Genomic DNA, 20344 nt, shown 5'->3' with positions numbered 1-20344 from the left:
GTATTTCAGATCTCTAGACTGTTTTATATTTCTCCAATGGTTAACACTGAAATGCTACATTTTCTGTCTTGTCTGGGAACAGTTATTTTGCAGTTATAAGATACTTATGTGTATTAACCTTCTGTTGTCTTTTAAGACACCTAGGACTATGCCTCACAAGTGTCTCAATCCTCAAAAACCACCCTTCACTGACCCTGAGAATCAGGTCATTGTTGACGCTTTTAGATAAAATGGTACCTTCCTGCTTGAGATGAGATGTGGAGATATGTCCATCACAATGCAGATTTGGCAGCAAATTGTCACAAATTTTAATGCAGTGGGTGACCACAGCAGGACATATGGTAAAAAACACTAAACACAAACAAACTAAGTATCAAAAAACTGGGCAGAGTAAAAAGAAGACACACGGAGTAATAGTCAATCACTTTTCATTTATGACAATTCACAAACTTCTTCAGACAAAAATCAAGTAACTAAATCACATTTAAATACAATCAATTGACCAATCAGCAAAGAAGTAAAAAGTAAAAAAAGGAACAGAGACACAATGTAACCACCCACTTTTTTCAAAAAACTAACACCCACTATTATCAAGTTGGCATCACTCAATCAATATTAAAAATACATTAAAATGTTTACTTAACTTAACGTTTTAAACTTTTAAGTTTTAAAATACTACTTAAAATACATCCTTCATTCAAACCAGGCAAGTTGTAAGCATTCAGCCTAATTTGCCATGTAAGTTCTAATTCGTCCAGTCTAAGAGCTTCTGGGCCACCTCTTGGATTACTAAGCACTTGATCTATAACAATAAACCTAAAACAATGATCAGGGTATTATTCAACATGTTTAGCTAAAGCATTTTCGAGCTTATGTTTCCTTATTTCATACAAATGTTCATAAATACGGTTATGGAGCTTCCTTTCAGTTTTGCCAACATAAAAAGCTGGATAAAACTGGCACTTAGCAAGATAAACTACCATTTTAGAATTACAGTTGTTTCTCAATTTCAAATTGAAATATAAGTTGTTAACACAAAATCTATTAGATTCCAAAATATAAGCACAATAATTGCAAGATTGGCATTTATACATGCCTGGAGTTCTAACAGAATTCATTCTATTATTTTCACAATAAGCTTTGAGGTTCTTACCCCTTCTGTAAATTACTAACGGTCGTTCACCTACACTTGAAAAAACATTGTTGTCACTTTTGAAAATGTCCCAGTTTTTTGTCACAATGTTAAAACAGTCACTACTGTTTAAATTGTAGGTAGTTATAAAAGAGATATTATATTGGTTTGTTTCATATTGTTGAGCCTCAATCACATCAAAAGACATGTTGATGGATCTATTTGTACTAGAAGGACTACATACAATATTGTTCAAAAGAGGTGTGTAAAAAAGGGACTGACGTTTCAAAGAGACTTCATCTATGATCTCATTAATCAAAGATTCCGGGTACCCACGAGCCCAAAACTTTCCCTTAATAAAGTCACTACGGAAGACTTCATCCACAGTAATAATACGGGCTGCATGGATTAATTGTCCTTTTATAATAGCCCATTTCTGATGGTACGGATGACAACTTGAATAATGTAACATTGAGTTACAATAAGTTTTCTTCCTATGAATAGATGCTGTATATCTATCAAGCAAACTGTCCTTGGTAAGAGTAATGTCCAAGTAAGCAATAGAAGTAGAATCAAAAGTGTGTGTAAACTTTAAAAAGGAAGTAGTTGAATTAAAATAACCTACTAACAATTCACTATATTCTATATCTCCATCTAGCAAAATAAAAATGTCATCAAGGAACCGAGTGTAAAAAATAATATGTTCCTTGTAATTACAATTGTTAAGTACATACAAGTATTCCCAATGGGCCATGACCATGTTGGTCACACTGGCCCCACAGGGTGAACCCATGGCTACTCCGACCTTTTGAAGAAAAAACAAACCTTCAAAAACAAAAAAGTTATTGTCGAGGATCAAACCAAGTAATTCTTCAACTAATAAGATTTCTTCTAGGGGACACCCTTGGAGTTTTAACGTTTCACTGACCCATTCTAAAGCTAACCCATGGGGAATACACGTATATAAATCTTTCACATCGATGGTCAAAAAGTTGAAACTTGACTTGAATTCCAAATCATTTATGTTCTTTAAAAACATCCATGAATCTTTACATATTTGTTTAATGTTAACCAAGTATTTTTGCAAAATAGAGTCAACAACTTTAGCACATGCATAGGTGGGAGAACCTCTGCTATCAACTAATGGTCGCATAGGTGGATTCTCTAGATTTTTGTGTATTTTGGGTATACCAAATAAACAAGGAAATCTAGGAAAAGTTGTGGACATGTAGTTATAAATAGTTTGAGAAATTCTCCCTTCAATAAACAAATCTTCAATAACGTTCTTAATTAAGCTATATGCTTTGTTAATTTCAGAAAGGGAACTCTCAGCATAAGAGGGGGAGTTTAACAAGTTTGACATCCTATTAGAATAATCAGCATTGTCAAAAATCACTACACCCCCCCCCCGCCTTTATCAGGCTTACATATTCTTATGTCATTCATTTTTATAAAATTAAGACAATCTCTTTCTTTTTGAAAGTCCCTGTCTTTGTGAAAATTAAAGTGCTCAAGTTGTTTAGACAATGCTAAGTTACGGATGTCAAGTTCACAAAACTGTTCAAAAATTTTAATTAAAGGATTTAGCGGTGGATTAAAGGTGCTTGGTATCCTAAATTGATGAAATTCACTAGCAAGGGAATTACCCATCATCATGTTTAAATTAAGTTTTCTAGTATATAATTTTAAATCAATAATAGTTTTAACCAAGTCCAAACTTTGAGGTGGAACATAAGTGTAACCTTTAGATAGTAACGCTATTAAATCAGGCAAAACATCAATTTGGGCAAAATTATAGACTGTAAAATCACCACTAACATTAAATAATAACACATGATAATTAGTTCTAATAACCAAATTGTCAGAAACTGGTGTAATATCAAGGTTAACAGAAGAATCAATAAATGTACTACAGTTATCAACAGGCACACTAACATTAATCAGACCACTAGTATCAAGTGGCCCTACATGTTCACAGTCAGCAATGGCACTAGTATGAAAAACAGAGATATTAATAAAGTCTCTACTTAGTTGTTCTTCTGTTTTCTCTTTTTATTTATGTGCCCAGTTTGTTGCTTCTGTCTTGCCCCTAAAATATTAGGGTTATTTGATCTCAAATTGTAGTGACCAGATTGATTAACATGTTGTACTGGGCCATTACTGTTGAATACAAGTTGTGCTGGACCTTCATGAAGTGACCCATTTAAAGGAAATTGTACTACTTCATTCTGGTTATCAACAGACACTATATTTTTACTTTTGTTAAAGTTAGAGAATCCTTGATGTTTACCACCTTGCCAGGTTTGAGATTCAGGTGGTCGAGGATAAGCCAAACCGTCATTATAGGCTTTCAAGTCTCTGTCCAGCTTTTTAACCTTATTAAACTTTAAGTTTATTGAGATAAGAATCAATACTTGAAAAAATATGGTTGTACTCGTATTTATAATGAGAAAATTCGTTGTCAAACTTAATTTTCTTATCAAGTTCACACACCAGTTCAGTAAGTTCATCAACAGCCACACGATAATGCTTACAGATGAGCTCAATCAATTCTAAGCCCTGGTGATCAAACAAGGCAATGATTTCTAAGTGAAATTGAGAATTGGCTTCCAAACCCGTTGGATACTGCCAATGCCTTAGCCCTTTAGGCACTATCTTGTTCTTAATGCATTCATTAAAATAAGAAACCTTGAGTTGAGTTTTCTTCAATTAAACTAAAAGTTTGTCAAGCTCTTTTAAATTAACAGAAATATTAGGTAATTCAGAACTTAGACTTGTATGAATGCACATATTATTGCCGTTAGCGCCAAAAAATGAAGTGTCAGGCAACCAGGTATTAATGTTGAAATAATTACCTGCCGTTGATGTGTTAGATTGAACAATGTCTGTGTATGAAGGTCTTGCGTTCATAGTCACCGTTATATGTTGATTCACAGAACCATTTTCCTTTTTGTTGTTATCACAGCAGTTTACATTGTTCTCAAGCCATAACAGAGTCGAAACTGAGAGTAAAACCTCGTCTACGTTAGTCGGAATGCTCCTCTGTCCACAAGGTAGACTGAATGTTATTTTATTAGTTAATAAGCCAGGACTAGTGTCTTGGTTACCTCCAGTAGTACTGTTGTCCCTTGCAATACTAGGGAAAGCCGGAAGCAATACTTTTTCTGCGTCAAACCGGCTTTCCAAATTATCCAAACGAACAAGCAAGTGGTCAAGGCGCGAGATGACAGAATCAAAATTAGTTTTGTCTCTGACTGAGACATTGGAAGGTGATAACCCATTGTGTTCATTGCAATTTTTTAAAATCACAGGAGTATTTCCAAACGGTGTGGCAATATCTTCCAACTCTGCTCCAGAAGCTATGACCAACTGGTAAAAAACACTAAACACAAACAAACTAAGTATCAAAAAACTGGGCAGAGTAAAAAGAAGACACACGGAGTAATAGTTAAGCGCTTTTCGTTTATGACAATTCACAAACTTCTTCAGACAAAAATCAAGTAACTAAATCACATTTAAATACAATCAATTGACCAATCAGCAAAGAAGTAAAAAGTAAAAAAAGGAAGAGAGACACAATGTAACCACCCACTTTTCTCAAAAAACTAACACCCACTATTATCAAGTTGGCATCACTCAATCAATATTAAAAATACATTAAAAAGTTTATTTAACTTAACGTTTTAAACTTTTAAGTTTTAAAATACTACTTAAAATACATCCTTCATTCCAACAAGGCAAGTTGTAAGCATTCAGCCTAATTTGCCATGTAAGTTCTAATTCGTCCAGTCTAAGAGCTTCTGGGCCACCTCTTGGGTTACTAAGTACTTGATCTATAACAATAAACCTAAAACAATGATCAGGGTATTATTCAACATGTTTAGCTTAAGCATTTTCGAGCTTATGTTTCCTTATTGCATACAAATGTTCGTAAATATGGTTATGGAGCTTCCTTTCAGTTTTGCCAACATAAAAAGCTGGACAAAACTGGAACTTAGCAAGATAAACTACCATTTTAGAATTACAGTTGTTTCTCAATTTCAAATTGAAATATAAGTTGTTAACACAAAATCTATTAGATTCCAAAATATAAGCACAATAATTGCAAGCTTGGCATTTATACATGCCTGGAGTTCTAACAGAATTTGTTCTACTATTTTCACAATAAGCTTTGAGGTTCTTACCCCTTCTGTAAATTACTAACGGTCATTCACCTACACTTGAAAAAACATTGTTGTCACTTTTGAAAATGTCCCAGTTTTTTTCTCAAAATCTTAAAACAGTCACTACTGTTTAAATTGTAGGTAGTTATAAAAGAATTATTATATTGGTTTGTTTCATATTGTTGAGCCTCAATCACATCAAAAGACATGTTGATGGATCTATTTGTACTAGAAGGACTACATACAATATTGTTCAAAAGAGGTGTGTAAAAAAGGGACTGACGTTTCAAAGAGACTTCATCTATGATCTCATTAATCAAAGATTCCGGGTACCCATGAGCCAAAAACATTCCCTTAATAAAGTCACTATGGAAGACTTCATCCACAGTAATAATACGGGCTGCATGGACTAATTGTCCTTTTATAATAGCCCATTTCTGACGGTACGGATGACAACTTGAATAATGTAACATTGAGTTACAATAAGTTTTCTTCCTATGAATAGATGCTGTATATCTATCAAGCAAACTATCCTTGGTAAGAGTAATGTCCAAGTAAGCAATAGAAGTAGAATCAAAAGTGTGTGTAAACTTTAAAAAGAAGTAGTTGAATTAAAATAACCTACTAACAATTCACTATATTCTATATCTCCATCTAGCAAAATAAAAATGTCGTCAAGGAACCGAGTGTAAAAAATAATATGTTCCTTGTAATTACAATTGTTAAATACATACAAGCATTCCCAATGGGCCATGACAATATTGGCCACACTGGCCCCGCAGGGTGAACCCATGGCTACTCCGACCTTTTGAAAAAAAAACAAACCTTCAAAAACAAAAAAGTTATTGTCGAGGATCAAACCAAGTAATTCTTCAACTAATAAGATTTCTTCTAGGGGACACCCTTGGAGTTTTAACATTTCACTGACCCATTCTAAAGCTAACCCATGGGGAATACCCGTATATAAATCTTTCACGTCGATGGTCAAAAAGTTGAAACTTGACTTGAATTCCAAATCATTTATGTTCTTTAAAAACATCCATGAATCTTTACATATTTGTTTAATGTTAACCAAGTATTTTTGCAAAATAGAGTCAACAACTTTAGCACATGTATAGGTGGGAGAACCTCTGCTATCAACTAATGGTCGCATAGGTGGATTCTCTAGATTTTTGTGTATTTTGGGTATACCAAATAAACAAGGAAATCTAGGAAGAGTTGTGGGCATATAGTTATAGATAGTTTGAGAAATTCTCCCTTCAATAAACAGGTCTTCAATAACGTTCTTAATTAAGCTATATGCTTTGTTAATTTCAGAAAGGGAACTCTCAGCATAAGAGGGGGTGTTTAACAAGTTTGACATCCTATTAGAATAATCAGCATTGTCAAAAATCACTACCCCCCCCCCGCCTTTATCAGGCTTACATATTCTTATGTCATTCATTTTTATAAAATTAAGACAATCTCTTTCTTTTTTAAAGTCCCTGTCTTTGTGAAAATTAAAGTGCTCAAGTTGTTTAGACAGTGCTAAGTTACGGATGTCAAGTTCACAAAACTGTTCAAAAACTTTAATTAAGGGATTTAATGGTGGGTTAAAGGTACTCGGTATCCTAAATTGATGAAATTCACTAGTAAGAGGATTACCCATCATCAAATTTAAATTAAGTTTTCTAGTATACAGTTTTAAATCAATGATGGTTTTGACCAAATCTAACCTTTGAGGTGGAACATAAGTATAGCCTTTAGATAATAACGCTACTAAATCAGGCGAAATATCAATTTGAGAAAAGTTGTAGACTGTAAAATCACCACTAACATTGAATAGTAGCACAGGATGTTTAGTACTAATAACCAAATTGTCAGAAACTGGTGTAACATCAAAATTAACAGAATAATCAACAAATGTACTACAATTATCAACAGGCACACTAACATTAATCAGACAACTAGTATCAAGTGGCCCTACATGTTCACAGTCAGCAATGGCACTAGTATGAAAAACAGAGATATTAATAAAGTCTCTACTTAGTTGTTCTTCTGTTTTCTCTTTTTATTTATGTGCCCAGTTTGTTGCTTCTGTCTTGCCCCTAAAATATTAGGGTTATTTGATCTCAAATTGTAGTGACCAGATTGATTAACATGTTGTACTGGGCCATTACTGTTGAATACAAGTTGTGCTGGACCTTCATGAAGTGACCCACTTCATTCTGGTTATCAACAGACACTATATTTTTACTTTTGTTAAAGTTAGAGAATCCTTGATGTTTACCACCTTGCCAGGTTTGAGATTCAAGTGGTCGAGGATAAGCCAAACCGTCATTATAGGCTTTCAAGTCTCTGTCCAGCTTTTTAACCTTATTCGCTTTAAGTTTATTGAGATAAGAATCAATACTTGAAAAAATATGGTTGTACTCGTATTTATAATGAGAAAATTTGTTGTCAAACTTAATTTTCTTATCAAGTTCACACACCAGTTCAGTAAGTTCATCAACAGCCACACGATAATGCTTACACATGAGCTCAATCAATTCTAAGCCCTGGCGATCAAACAAGGCAATGATTTCTAAGTGAAATTGAGAATTGGCTTCCAAACCCGTTGGATACTGCCAATGCCTTAGCCCTTTAGGCACTATCTTGTTCTTAATGCATTCATTAAAATAAGAAACCTTGAGTTGAGTTTTCTTCAATTAAACTAAAAGTTTGTCAAGCTCTTTTAAATTAACAGAAATATTAGGTAATTCAGAACTTAGACTTGTATGAATGCACATATTATTGCCGTTAGCGCCAAAAAATGAAGTGTCAGACAACCAGGTATTAATGTTGAAATAATTACCTGCCGTTGAAGTGTTAGATTGAACAATGTCTGTGTATGAAGGTCTTGCGTTCATAGTCACCGTTATATGTTGATTCACAGAACCATTTTCCTTTTTGTTGTTATCACAGCAGTTTACATTGTTCTCAAGCCATAACAGAGTCGAAACTGAGAGTAAAACCTCGTCTACGTTAGTCGGAAAGCTCCTCTGTCCACAAGGTAGACTGAATGTTATTTTATTAGTTAATAAGCCACGACTAGTGTCTTGGTTACCTCCAGTAGTACTGTTGTCCCTTGCAATACTAGGGAAAGCCGGAAGCAATACTTTTTCTGCGTCAAACCGGCTTTCCAAATTATCCAAACAAACAAGCAAGTGGTCAAGGCGCGAGATGACAGAATCAAAATTAGTTTTGTCTCTGACTGAGACATTGGAATGTGATAACCCATTGTGTTCATTGCAATTTTTTAAAATCACAGGAGTATTTCCAAACGGTGTGGCAATATCTTCCAACTCTGCTCCAGAAGCTATGACCAACTGGTAAAAAACACTAAACACAAACAAACTAAGTATCAAAAAACTGGGCAGAGTAAAAAGAAGACACACGGAGTAATAGTTAAGCGCTTTTCGTTTATGACAATTCACAAACTTCTTCAGACAAAAATCAAGTAACTAAATCACATTTAAATACAATCAATTGACCAATCAGCAAAGAAGTAAAAAGTAAAAAAAGGAAGAGAGACACAATGTAACCACCCACTTTTTTCAAAAAACTAACACCCACTATTATCAAGTTGGCATCACTCAATCAATATTAAAAATACATTAAAAAGTTTATTTAACTTAACGTTTTAAACTTTTAAGTTTTAAAATACTACTTAAAATACATCCTTCATTCCAACAAGGCAAGTTGTAAGCATTCAGCCTAATTTGCCATGTAAGTTCTAATTCGTCCAGTCTAAGAGCTTCTGGGCCACCTCTTGGGTTACTAAGTACTTGATCTATAACAATAAACCTAAAACAATGATCAGGGTATTATTCAACATGTTTAGCTAAAGCATTTTCGAGCTTATGTTTCCTTATTGCATACAAATGTTCGTAAATATGGTTATGGAGCTTCCTTTCAGTTTTGCCAACATAAAAAGCTGGACAAAACTGGCACTTAGCAAGACAAACTACCATTTTAGAATTACAGTTGTTTCTCAGTTTCAAATTGAAATATAAGTTGTTAACACAAAATCTATTAGATTCCAAAATATAAGCACAATAATTGCAAGCTTGGCATTTATACATGCCTGGAGTTCTAACAGAATTTGTTCTACTATTTTCACAATAAGCTTTGAGGTTCTTACCCCTTCTGTAAATTACTAACGGTCGTTCACCTACACTTGAAAAAACATTGTTGTCACTTTTGAAAATGTCCCAGTTTTTTCTCAAAATCTTAAAACAGTCACTACTGTTTAAATTGTAGGTAGTTATAAAAGAGATATTATTTTGGTTTGTTTCATATTGTTGAGCCTCAATCACATCAAAAGACATGTTGATGGATCGATTTGTACTAGAAGGACTACATACAATACTGTTCAAAAGAGGTGTGTAAAAAAGGGACTGACGTTTCAAAGAGACTTCATCTATGATCTCATTAATCAAAGATTCCGGGTACCCATGAGCCAAAAACATTCCCTTAATAAAGTCACTATGGAAGACTTCATCCACAGTAATAATACGGGCTGCATGGACTAATTGTCCTTTTATAATAGCCCATTTCTGACGGTACGGATGACAACTTGAATAATGTAACATTGAGTTACAATAAGTTTTCTTCCTATGAATAGATGCTGTATATCTATCAAGCAAACTATCCTTGGTAAGAGTAATGTCCAAGTAAGCAATAGAAGTAGAATCAAAAGTGTGTGTAAACTTTAAAAAGAAGTAGTTGAATTAAAATAACCTACTAACAATTCACTATATTCTATATCTCCATCTAGCAAAATAAAAATGTCGTCAAGGAACCGAGTGTAAAAAATAATATGTTCCTTGTAATTACAATTGTTAAATACATACAAGTATTCCCAATGGGCCATGACCATATTGGCCACACTGGCCCCGCAGGGTGAACCCATGGCTACTCCGACCTTTTGAAAAAAAAACAAACCTTCAAAAACAAAAAAGTTATTGTCGAGGATCAAACCAAGTAATTCTTCAACTAATAAGATTTCTTCTAGGGGACACCCTTGGAGTTTTAACATTTCACTGACCCATTCTAAAGCTAACCCATGGGGAATACCCGTATATAAATCTTTCACGTCGATGGTCAAAAAGTTGAAACTTGACTTGAATTCCAAATCATTTATGTTCTTTAAAAACAACCATGAATCTTTACATATTTGTTTAATGTTAACCAAGTATTTTTGCAAAATAGAGTCAACAACTTTAGCACATGCATAGGTGGGAGAACCTCTGCTATCAACTAATGGTCGCATAGGTGGATTCTCTAGATTTTTGTGTATTTTGGGTATACCAAATAAACAAAGAAATCTAGGAAGAGTTGTGGGCATATAGTTATAGATAGTTTGAGAAATTCTCCCTTCAATAAACAGGTCTTCAATAACGTTCTTAATTAAGCTATATGCTTTGTTAATTTCAGAAAGGGAACTCTCAGCATAAGAGGGGGTGTTTAACAAGTTTGACATCCTATTAGAATAATCAGCATTGTCAAAAATCACTACCCCTCCCACCCGCCTTTATCAGGCTTACATATTCTTATGTCATTCATTTTTATAAAATTAAGACAATCTCTTTCTTTTTGAAAGTCCCTGTCTTTGTGAAAATTAAAGTGCTCAAGTTGTTTAGACAATGCTAAGTTACGGATGTCAAGTTCACAAAACTGTTCAAAAATTTTAATTAAAGGATTTAGCGGTGGATTAAAGGTGCTTGGTATCCTAAATTGATGAAATTCACTAGCAAGGGAATTACCCATCATCATGTTTAAATTAAGTTTTCTAGTATATAATTTTAAATCAATAATAGTTTTAACCAAATCCAAACTTTGAGGTGGAACATAAGTGTAACCTTTAGATAGTAACGCTATTAAATCAGGCGAAACATCAATTTGGGCAAAATTATAGACTGTAAAATCACCACTAACATTAAATAATAACACAGGATAATTAGTTCTAATAACCAAATTGTCAGAAACTGGTGTAACATCAAGGTTAACAGAAGAATCAATAAATGTACTACAGTTATCAACAGGCACACTAACATTAATCAGACCACTAGTATCAAGTGGCCCTACATGTTCACAGTCAGCAATGGCACTAGTATGAAAAACAGAGATATTAATAAAGTCTCTACTTAGTTGTTCTTCTGTTTTCTCTTTTTATTTATGTGCCCAGTTTGTTGCTTCTGTCTTTCCCCTAAAATATTAGGGTTATTCGATCTCAAATTGTAGTGACCAGATTGATTAACATGTTGTACTGGGTCATTACTGTTGAATACAAGTTGTGCTGGACCTTCATGAAGTGACCCATTTAAAGGAAATTGTACTACTTCATTCTGGTTATCAACAGACACTATATTTTTACTTTTGTTAAAGTTAGAGAATCCTTGATGTTTACCACCTTGCCAGGTTTGAGATTCAGGTGGTCGAGGATAAGCCAAACCGTCATTATAGGCTTTCAAGTCTCTGTCCAACTTTTTAACCTTATTCGCTTTAAGTTTATTGAGATAAGAATCAATACTTGAAAAAATACGGTTGTACTCGTATTTATAATGAGAAAATTCATTGTCAAACTTAATTTTCTTATCAAGTTCACACACCAGTTCAGTAAGTTCATCAACAGCCACACGATAATGCTTACACATGAGCTCAATCAATTCTAAGCCCTGGCGATCAAACAAGGCAATGATTTCTGAGTGAAATTGAGAATTGGCTTCCAAACCCGTTGGATACTGCCAATGCCTTAGCCCTTTAGGCACTATCTTGTTCTTAATGCATTCATTAAAATAAGAAACCTTGAGTTGAGTTTTCTTCAATTAAACTGAAAGTTTGTCAAGCTCTTTTAAATTAACAGAAATATTAGGTAATTCAGAACTTAGACTTGTATAAATGCGCATATTATTGCTGTTAGCGCCAAAAAATGAAGTGTCAGACAACCAGGTATTAATGTTGAAATAATTACCTGCCGTTGAAGTGTTAGATTGAACAATGTCTGTGTATGAAGGTCTTGCGTTCATAGTCACCGTTATATGTTGATTCGCAGAACCATTTTCCTTTTTGTTGTTATCACAGCAGTTTACATTGTTCTCAAGCCATAACAGAGTCGAAACTGAGAGTAAAACCTCGTCTACGTTAGTCGGAATGCTCCTCTGTCCAATAGATAGACTGGATGTTATTTCATTAGTTAATAAGCCACGACTAGTGCCTTGGTTACCTCCAGTAGTACTGTTGTCCCTTGCAATACTAGGGAAAGCCGGAAGTGATACTTTTTCTGCGTCAAACCGGCTTTCCAAATTATCCAAACGAACAAGCAAGTGGTCAAGGCGCGAGATGACAGAATCAAAATTAGTTTTGTCTCCGACTGAGACATTGGAAGGTGATAACCCATTGTGTTCATTGCAATTTTTTAAAATCACAGGAGTATTTCCAAACGGTGTGGCAATATCTTCCAACTCTGCTCCAGAAGCTATGACCAACTGGTAAAAAACACTAAACACAAACAAACTATCAAAAAACTGGGTAGAGTAAAAAGAAGACACACGGAGTAATAGTTAAGCGCTTTTCGTTTATGACAATTCACAAACTTCTTCAGACAAATATCAAGTAACTAAATCACATTTAAATACAATCAATTGACCAATCAGCAAAGAAGTAAAAAGTAAAAAAAGGAAGAGAGACACAATGTAACCACCCACTTTTTTCAAAAAACTAACACCCACTATTATCAAGTTGGCATCACTCAATCAATATTAAAAATACATTAAAAAGTTTATTTAACTTAACGTTTTAAACTTTTAAGTTTTAAAATACTACTTAAAATACATCCTTCATTCAAACCAACTATATGTCCACAACTTTTCCTAGATTTCCTTGTTTATTTGGTATACCCAAAATACACAAAAATCTAGAGAATCCACCTATGCGACCATTAGTTGATAGCAGAGGTTCTCCCACCTATGCATGTGCTAAAGTTGTTGACTCTATTTTGCAAAAATACTTGGTTAACATTAAACAAATATGTAAAGATTCATGGATGTTTTTAAAGAACATAAATGATTTGGAATTCAAGTCAAGTTTCAACTTTTTGACCATCGACGTGAAAGATTTATATACGTGTATTCCCCATGGGTTAGCTTTAGAATGGGTCAGTGAAACGTTAAAACTCCAAGGGTGTCCCCTAGAAGAAATCTTATTAGTTGAAGAATTACTTGGTTTGATCCTCGACAATAACTTTTTTGTTTTTGAAGGTTTGTTTTTTCTTCAAAAGGTCGGAGTAGCCATGGGTTCACCCTGTGGGGCCAGTGGGGCCAATATGGTCATGGCCCATTGGGAATACTTGTATGTATTTAACAATTGTAATTACAAGGAACATATTATTTTTTACACTCGGTTCCTTGACGACATTTTTATTTTGCTAGATGGAGATATAGAATATAGTGAATTGTTAGTAGGTTATTTTAATTCAACTACTTCCTTTTTAAAGTTTACACACACTTTTGATTCTACTTCTATTGCTTACTTGGACATTACTCTTACCAAGGACAGTTTGCTTGATAGATATACAGCATCTATTCGTAGGAAGAAAACTTATTGTAACTCAATGTTACATTATTCAAGTTGTCATCCGTACCATCAGAAACGGGCTATTATAAAAGGACAATTAGTCCGTGTAGCCCGTATTATTACTGTGGATGAAGTCTTCCATAATGAATGTGACTTTATTAAGGGAATGTTTTTGGCTCGTGGGTACCCGGAATCTTTGATTAATGAGATCATAGATGAAGTCTCTTTGAAACGTCAGTCCATTTTTTACACACCTCTTTTGAAAAATATTGTATGTAGTCCTTCTAGTACAAATAGATCCATCAACATGTCTTTTGATGTGATTGAGGCTCAACAATATGAAACAAACCAATATAATATCTCTTTTATAACTACCTACAATTTAAACAGTAGTGACTGTTTTAAGATTTTGGGAAAAAACTGGGACATTTTCAAAAGTGACAACAATGTTTTTTCAAGTGTAGGTGAACAACCGTTAGTAATTTACAGAAGGGGTAAGAACCTCAAAGCTTATTGTGAAAATAGTAGAACGAATTCTGTTAGAACTCCAGGCATGTATAAATGCCAAGCTTGCAATTATTGTGCTTATATTTTGGAATCTAATAGATTTTGTGTAAACAACTTATATTTCAATTTGAAATTGAGAAACAACTGTAATTCTAAAATGGTAGTTTATCTTGCTAAGTGCCAGTTTTGTCCAGCTTTTTATGTTGGCAAAACTGAAAGGAAGCTCCGTAATTTTATTTACGAACATTTGTATGCAATAAGGAAACATAAGCTCGAAAATGCTTTAGCTAAACATGTTGAATAATACCCTGATCATTGTTTTAGGTTTATTGTTATAGATCAAGTACTTAGTAACCCAAGAGGTGGCCCAGAAGCTCTTAGACTGGACGAATTAGAACTTACATGGCAAATTAGGCTGAATGTTTACAACTTGCCTGGTTTGAAAGAAGGATGTATTTTAAGTAGTATTTTAAAACTTAAAAGTTTAAAACGTTAAGTTAAATAAACTTTTTAATGTATTTTTAATATTGATTGAGTTATGCCAACTTGATAATATTGGGTGTTAGTTTTTTGAAAAAAGTGGGTGGTTACATTGTGTCTCTCTTCCTTTTTTTACTTTTTACTTCTTTGCTGATTGGTCAATTGGTTGTATTTAAATGTGATTTAGTTACTTGATTTTTGTCTGAAGAAGTTTGTGAATTGTCATAAACGAAAAGCACTTAACTATTACTCCGTGTGTCTTCTTTTTACTCTGCCCAGTTTTTTGATACAGCAGGACATATGACCAGGTGCGCCACAGGGCCACTGACATGATCTCATCTGCACAAAGCAGAGGAGCTGCAGTGGGCCATGATCAGATGGGTACATGGGGGGACTGTTAGAGAGCCATTACTAACAGCAAATGAAGAGTTCCTGTCTACTGTCTGTGATGGAGACAGCTCCGAGGAAAGTGCATGTCCAAAGAAGAGTTTCCAGGTAGACTTTTGTATCTCAGTTGTTGAATACTGTTGTATAGTAAAACAATTTAAATCAACACGTTACTTCTTTTCACAAGAGTTTTTGGGGGGATATTGGAGATTACTACAGTGAACAACATATTCTAATTGATTAGCTTAGGTTGAAGTTTCATCCACGTTCTTGTTTAAAATATAGTTAAGGGACACATAAAGGGAAAATGTATTACCCCCTTTTTTACTGTTAATTGTGATGATGTACTTACCTTTCACTTAACTTTTTCCAGGACCTTCTGTCTTGCAGAGGATACCATCATCTGCAATGGTAAGCCAACCATTTTTACGTCAGTACTGATGAGCAATTCAGAGAAATACTTTAGTGTACAATGTTGATGTCAGGACTGTTGTGTGTATTGCTATACTATCTAATAGTGGCAGTACTTTTATTTTGCTAGCATATATTGGAGTATAGTAGTTTAGGTATTAATTTTTCTTGTGCTTGTTGCTGGAACCTGTGTTCTGAGAGACTGCCTTACAGATTATCTGCAAATATACAGAGCTGAGTATATATTTTTTTGGTTATAGAGTTTGTTAATTGTTGCTTAGATCTCTGTTGAAACTGTTGTCTCACAGTTCTGAGAGACTGGTCGGCAAATATACAGAGCTGAGAATATTTTTTTTTTTGGTTTTAAAGTTTGTACTGTTAGTTGTTGCTTAGATCTCTGTTGAAACTGTTTTGTCCCACCCACCTTCCTTATTTTTGGTTTGTAGCTTAAATTTGGTGGCTTTTGCAGTTGCCCACCCCACTGTAGATTTGATCTGGGACACTCCCCCAGTCCCATCTCTTTACCACATTCTACCTAATAAACTCTTTCTGCACTTGCTTTTAGTCCTTTTTAATTTAATTGCATTTTTTAACTGTGTTTGGTCTAATATTGCTGCATACTCAAGTGTGCTAGTTTTACTACTGATTTTGCTACTTTTCTGTAAAAAAATAAAATAAAATAAAACTTGTAATCCTGTTTCCTACCTTTCCTGTAATTATTGTTCCAGATACAGATTTTCTGTATCCAGGACTTTATATAAGCTTCTGAGTCTCCCAAGCCTTTCTGTGTTGGAGGGAAGCCTTCTAGCTTATCAGTGGGAGTGGTAATCACTAGGTAACCTGTCTACCACATAAGGAGTGGTTCTGGCCCAGAAATTGTAGTTATTGGCCTTTTGGGCAATCTTCCATCTCTCTCAACTTTCTGATTTGAAAGCCTGCATTTGCACTTGTTTCTGTCCTGTAACTCACCTAGTGCAGATACAGATTCTTAGTTTTAGCACTTAAATTTGCTTATTCATGCTCAGCACTTGTTCAGAACTTGTAAGCACTAAATAAGCTACTAATTACTATAGCACTCAGTCTTCCTCATTACCTAGAGGAAAACAGTTTTTGTACTTACTTTTCTCACTTGCTTAGAGAAAAACAGCTCTTGTACTCACTTTCCTCACTTATCTAGAGGAAAATAGTTTTTTAGTCAGGCATGTCCAAGGGTCAGCTCGTAGTATTCTTTCCTGTCTATATGATGAATCTGGGCATCTTGAGGCAATGTAAAAATTGCCTCAAGTACACAGACAACCCTCTCCTCCTACCACCCAACACTACAACCTGTGAGAGATGCACTTATCTAGCCAAACTGGAGGTAAAGCTCTCTCCAACCAAGACTGAACTTGACAGTCATGAGAAGGCAAACATTTGCACCACACCACACTCATCACATAGTCTCACTTAATCTGCACCACCAAAATCCACACATAATAACACAAAAACATTCGCGGAGGCTCTCAATAATAATCTGTATAAGCAACAGAGACCTCCAAAGCAGAAACGCAAGCAACCTCCATCCCCCAACACAACCCAAATGACACATAGCCCACAGACTCAGTGTGTCACTCAACCACAGCCATTAAGGCAAAACAACATACCCAGCACACTAGTCGTAGTTGACTCTATAGTCAGGCACACTGATGTCCCACTCACCAGGCTAATCAAGTAGAAGGATACTGTCAGCTGCCTGTCAGGTGCCAGGATCTGCCACATAACCCACGCACTCAGGTCACTCCACAACAAGTACAAATATGACTCTGTCATTGTCCATGTTGGTGTGAATGACCTGAGATGTACATCCCTGGACTACATGAAAAGAGACATGGAAGAGCTCTCTAATCTTATAGCCCAGGCAGGTATGACTCTAGCCCTGAGTAGCGTCCTGCCATCGCCCAGAATGATACCGCAGTACAAGGACAAAATGATTGATTTCAACAATTGGCTAATCTTCTGGTGTCATTCTAAGGGGATCCAGTATCTGTCTGGTTGGGATGACATGGTTGACAGACCAAGATGCCTTGCCACAGATGGCCTGCACCTGTTGCCCCTGGGGTTCCGAATACTGGCTAAGACTCTTGCTGCCCCTATAGTGCCTTTTTTAGGCAGGGTTCAAATAACAAATTCACCACCATAACAGGAACAGGCAAGCAAAAACTGAGGGTAATGCTACTCAATGCTAGAAGTCTAAATCTCAAAATGCACTCACTCGAGGCACTCCTTAAAATGGAGAACATCGATATCTGTGCAGTGACTGAGACCTGGTTCAAGGCTCCAGAGAGCACCCTGCACTACCAGGCTATAACTCATACCACACTTTTCAGCCATGTAACCTGGACTGAAACACCAAAGGCGGAGGTGTGTCCATATTCATTAAGGATATCCACACCTCCAGGCTAGTTGCTCAGCATAATGCATCCGAGGTTATCCAAGTGCAACTAACTCTGGGCAAAACTGCAATCCAAATCGTAGCTTGCTACAGATCCCCACCATGCCCCAAGATTCCCACTCCTCTTTTCTTGATGTACTGGAAAATATTAGGGTTCAGCCAAACACCTTAATAATGGGCAAATTCAACTACCCCACCATTAACTGGGAAAACTACTCATGTACTAACTCCTTAGCTCAACGCTTTCTGGAATTCATAAACTCCAATGCCCTAGATCAACTTATCCACACCCCCACCAGAGGCAACAATTTCCTAGACCTAGTCATTACCAACATGAGTGACTGGTGTTCCGCACATGAAGTCAACTCGTTGTTGGTTCGATCCGACCATAAGCTTATCACCCTTGATATCCACATCCCGCCCCCACCCCCCATTAAGGAAACCACAGTAAAACATTTCTCCAAAGCCAACTTCATGCTTCTTAAGACAGAAGTGGTGAACTTCATGACACCCATGCAGATGGACAATACAGTTACAACTGCTGAATCCTACACAAATGCACTCTATGAGCACTTACACGGGTGCATGGATCGTGCTATCCCAAACAGAACCAAGATGCTATCCTCCAAAAAAAGGAAGCCAATCTGGTGGTCCCCTGCCATAAACAAACTGTACAACAGAAGGAAGAAACTGTTGCAATAGAGAGTAAAATCCCATGATTGGAGGAGCTCCCTGGTCAGCCTCAGTAAGAAGCTGAGATCCCTTATAAGATCCTCCAAAGCTAGCTACGAAAACAAAATCACCACTAAATCCAAGGACAACCACAAAGCATTCTATAGCTATATCAAAAATCTAGATGGCAAAACCCAGATCTGCTCTGAGTTACAGCAGAAAGGCATGAAAATTACAGAACCAACTGATATTGTCAACATCCTGGCAGATAGGTTCAGTGCTAACTTTATCCCCCTCTCACCCCGTAAAGAGCCCATATCTATACAGGAAGAATGCAGAGTCCCTGTAATCACAACTATGCAGGTAAAAGCTGCACTCTCTAAAGCCAAAAACACAGCATCCATGGGACCGGACAACATCCCAGGCTGCGTTTTACACAAACTTCAGAATGAACTGTCTCCCCACTTAAGCACCACGTTCAATAATAGCCTCGCATCAGGCTTTGTGCCCACTGAATGGTGCACAGCAACAGTTATCCCACTCCACAAAGGGGGAGCCACCACTGATCCCGGGAACTATCGACCTATTAGCCTGACAAGCCTGGTCTGCAAGGCCATGGAACATATCATCATTGAACTCATAAAAAAAGACATTGGTAACCTCCAAACTCTGGATCCCACCCAGTTCAAGTTTGTGAAAGACAGATCATACCTCCTGAACCTAATCGACTTCTTTGAGGCAGTCACTAAAGCCGTGGATGAGGGTAAGGTGGTTCTCACAACCTATCTTGACCTCGCCAAGGCTTTTGACACCATCCCCCATTCTGGAATTATAGCTAAACTCACTAAACTAGGTATAAATCCCTACATCACAAGATGGGTTGCCAACTGGCTCACTGACAAAACCCACACTGTAAAAGCTGAAGACTCCAAATCTGACCTCAAAGCAGTGACAAGTGGAGTACCACAGGGTTCTGTCCTGGGACCTCTCCTGTTTGGTATCTACTTCTCTGAAGTACAGGCTAACACAGAAGGCCTCTGGCTAACAAAGTTCGCAGATGACTGCAAGCTAGGAGCCATAGTCAAGTCCCCAAATGATGTGGACATCCTACAGAAGGGCTTCGCTGAGACAGATGCCTGGTGCCAGAGCCATGGCCTCAAGCTCAATGCCGAAAAGTGCAGTGTCATCCCCTTTGGTAAAAACTCTGTACCCATGAACTACCACATAGGCAGCAATCTACTTAACACCGAATGCGTGATAATAGACCTTGGGACCCTGGTGGACAGTAGTCTCTCCTTTGATAATCACATTGCCACAGTAGTCAGGAAGTCCTTTTATGTGGCACACCTCATCATAAAAGGGTTCTCATCCAGGAAAAAAGAGGTCATTGTTTCCCTCTATTCATCACTCATTAGACCCATTTGTAGAGTACAACGCCCCTTTTGGAATGTACCTCACAAAAAAGGAAAAAAATTCCCCCGGCCCCCGCCCAGCCCCCTGGAAAAAAAGTCCCCAACGGGGAAGTAAACCTTTCCCCCCCAAAGAGGGAAAATTTTTAAAAAGGCC

The sequence above is a fragment of the Protopterus annectens genome, chromosome 2.part0 (genome assembly GCF_019279795.1).
Source record: "Protopterus annectens isolate FY-2018-M chromosome 2.part0, PAN1.0, whole genome shotgun sequence".
Classification (NCBI taxonomy): Eukaryota; Metazoa; Chordata; order Ceratodontiformes; family Protopteridae; genus Protopterus; species Protopterus annectens.
The sequence above is the reverse complement of the archived record's forward strand: the minus strand, read 5'-3'. Positions refer to the sequence as shown.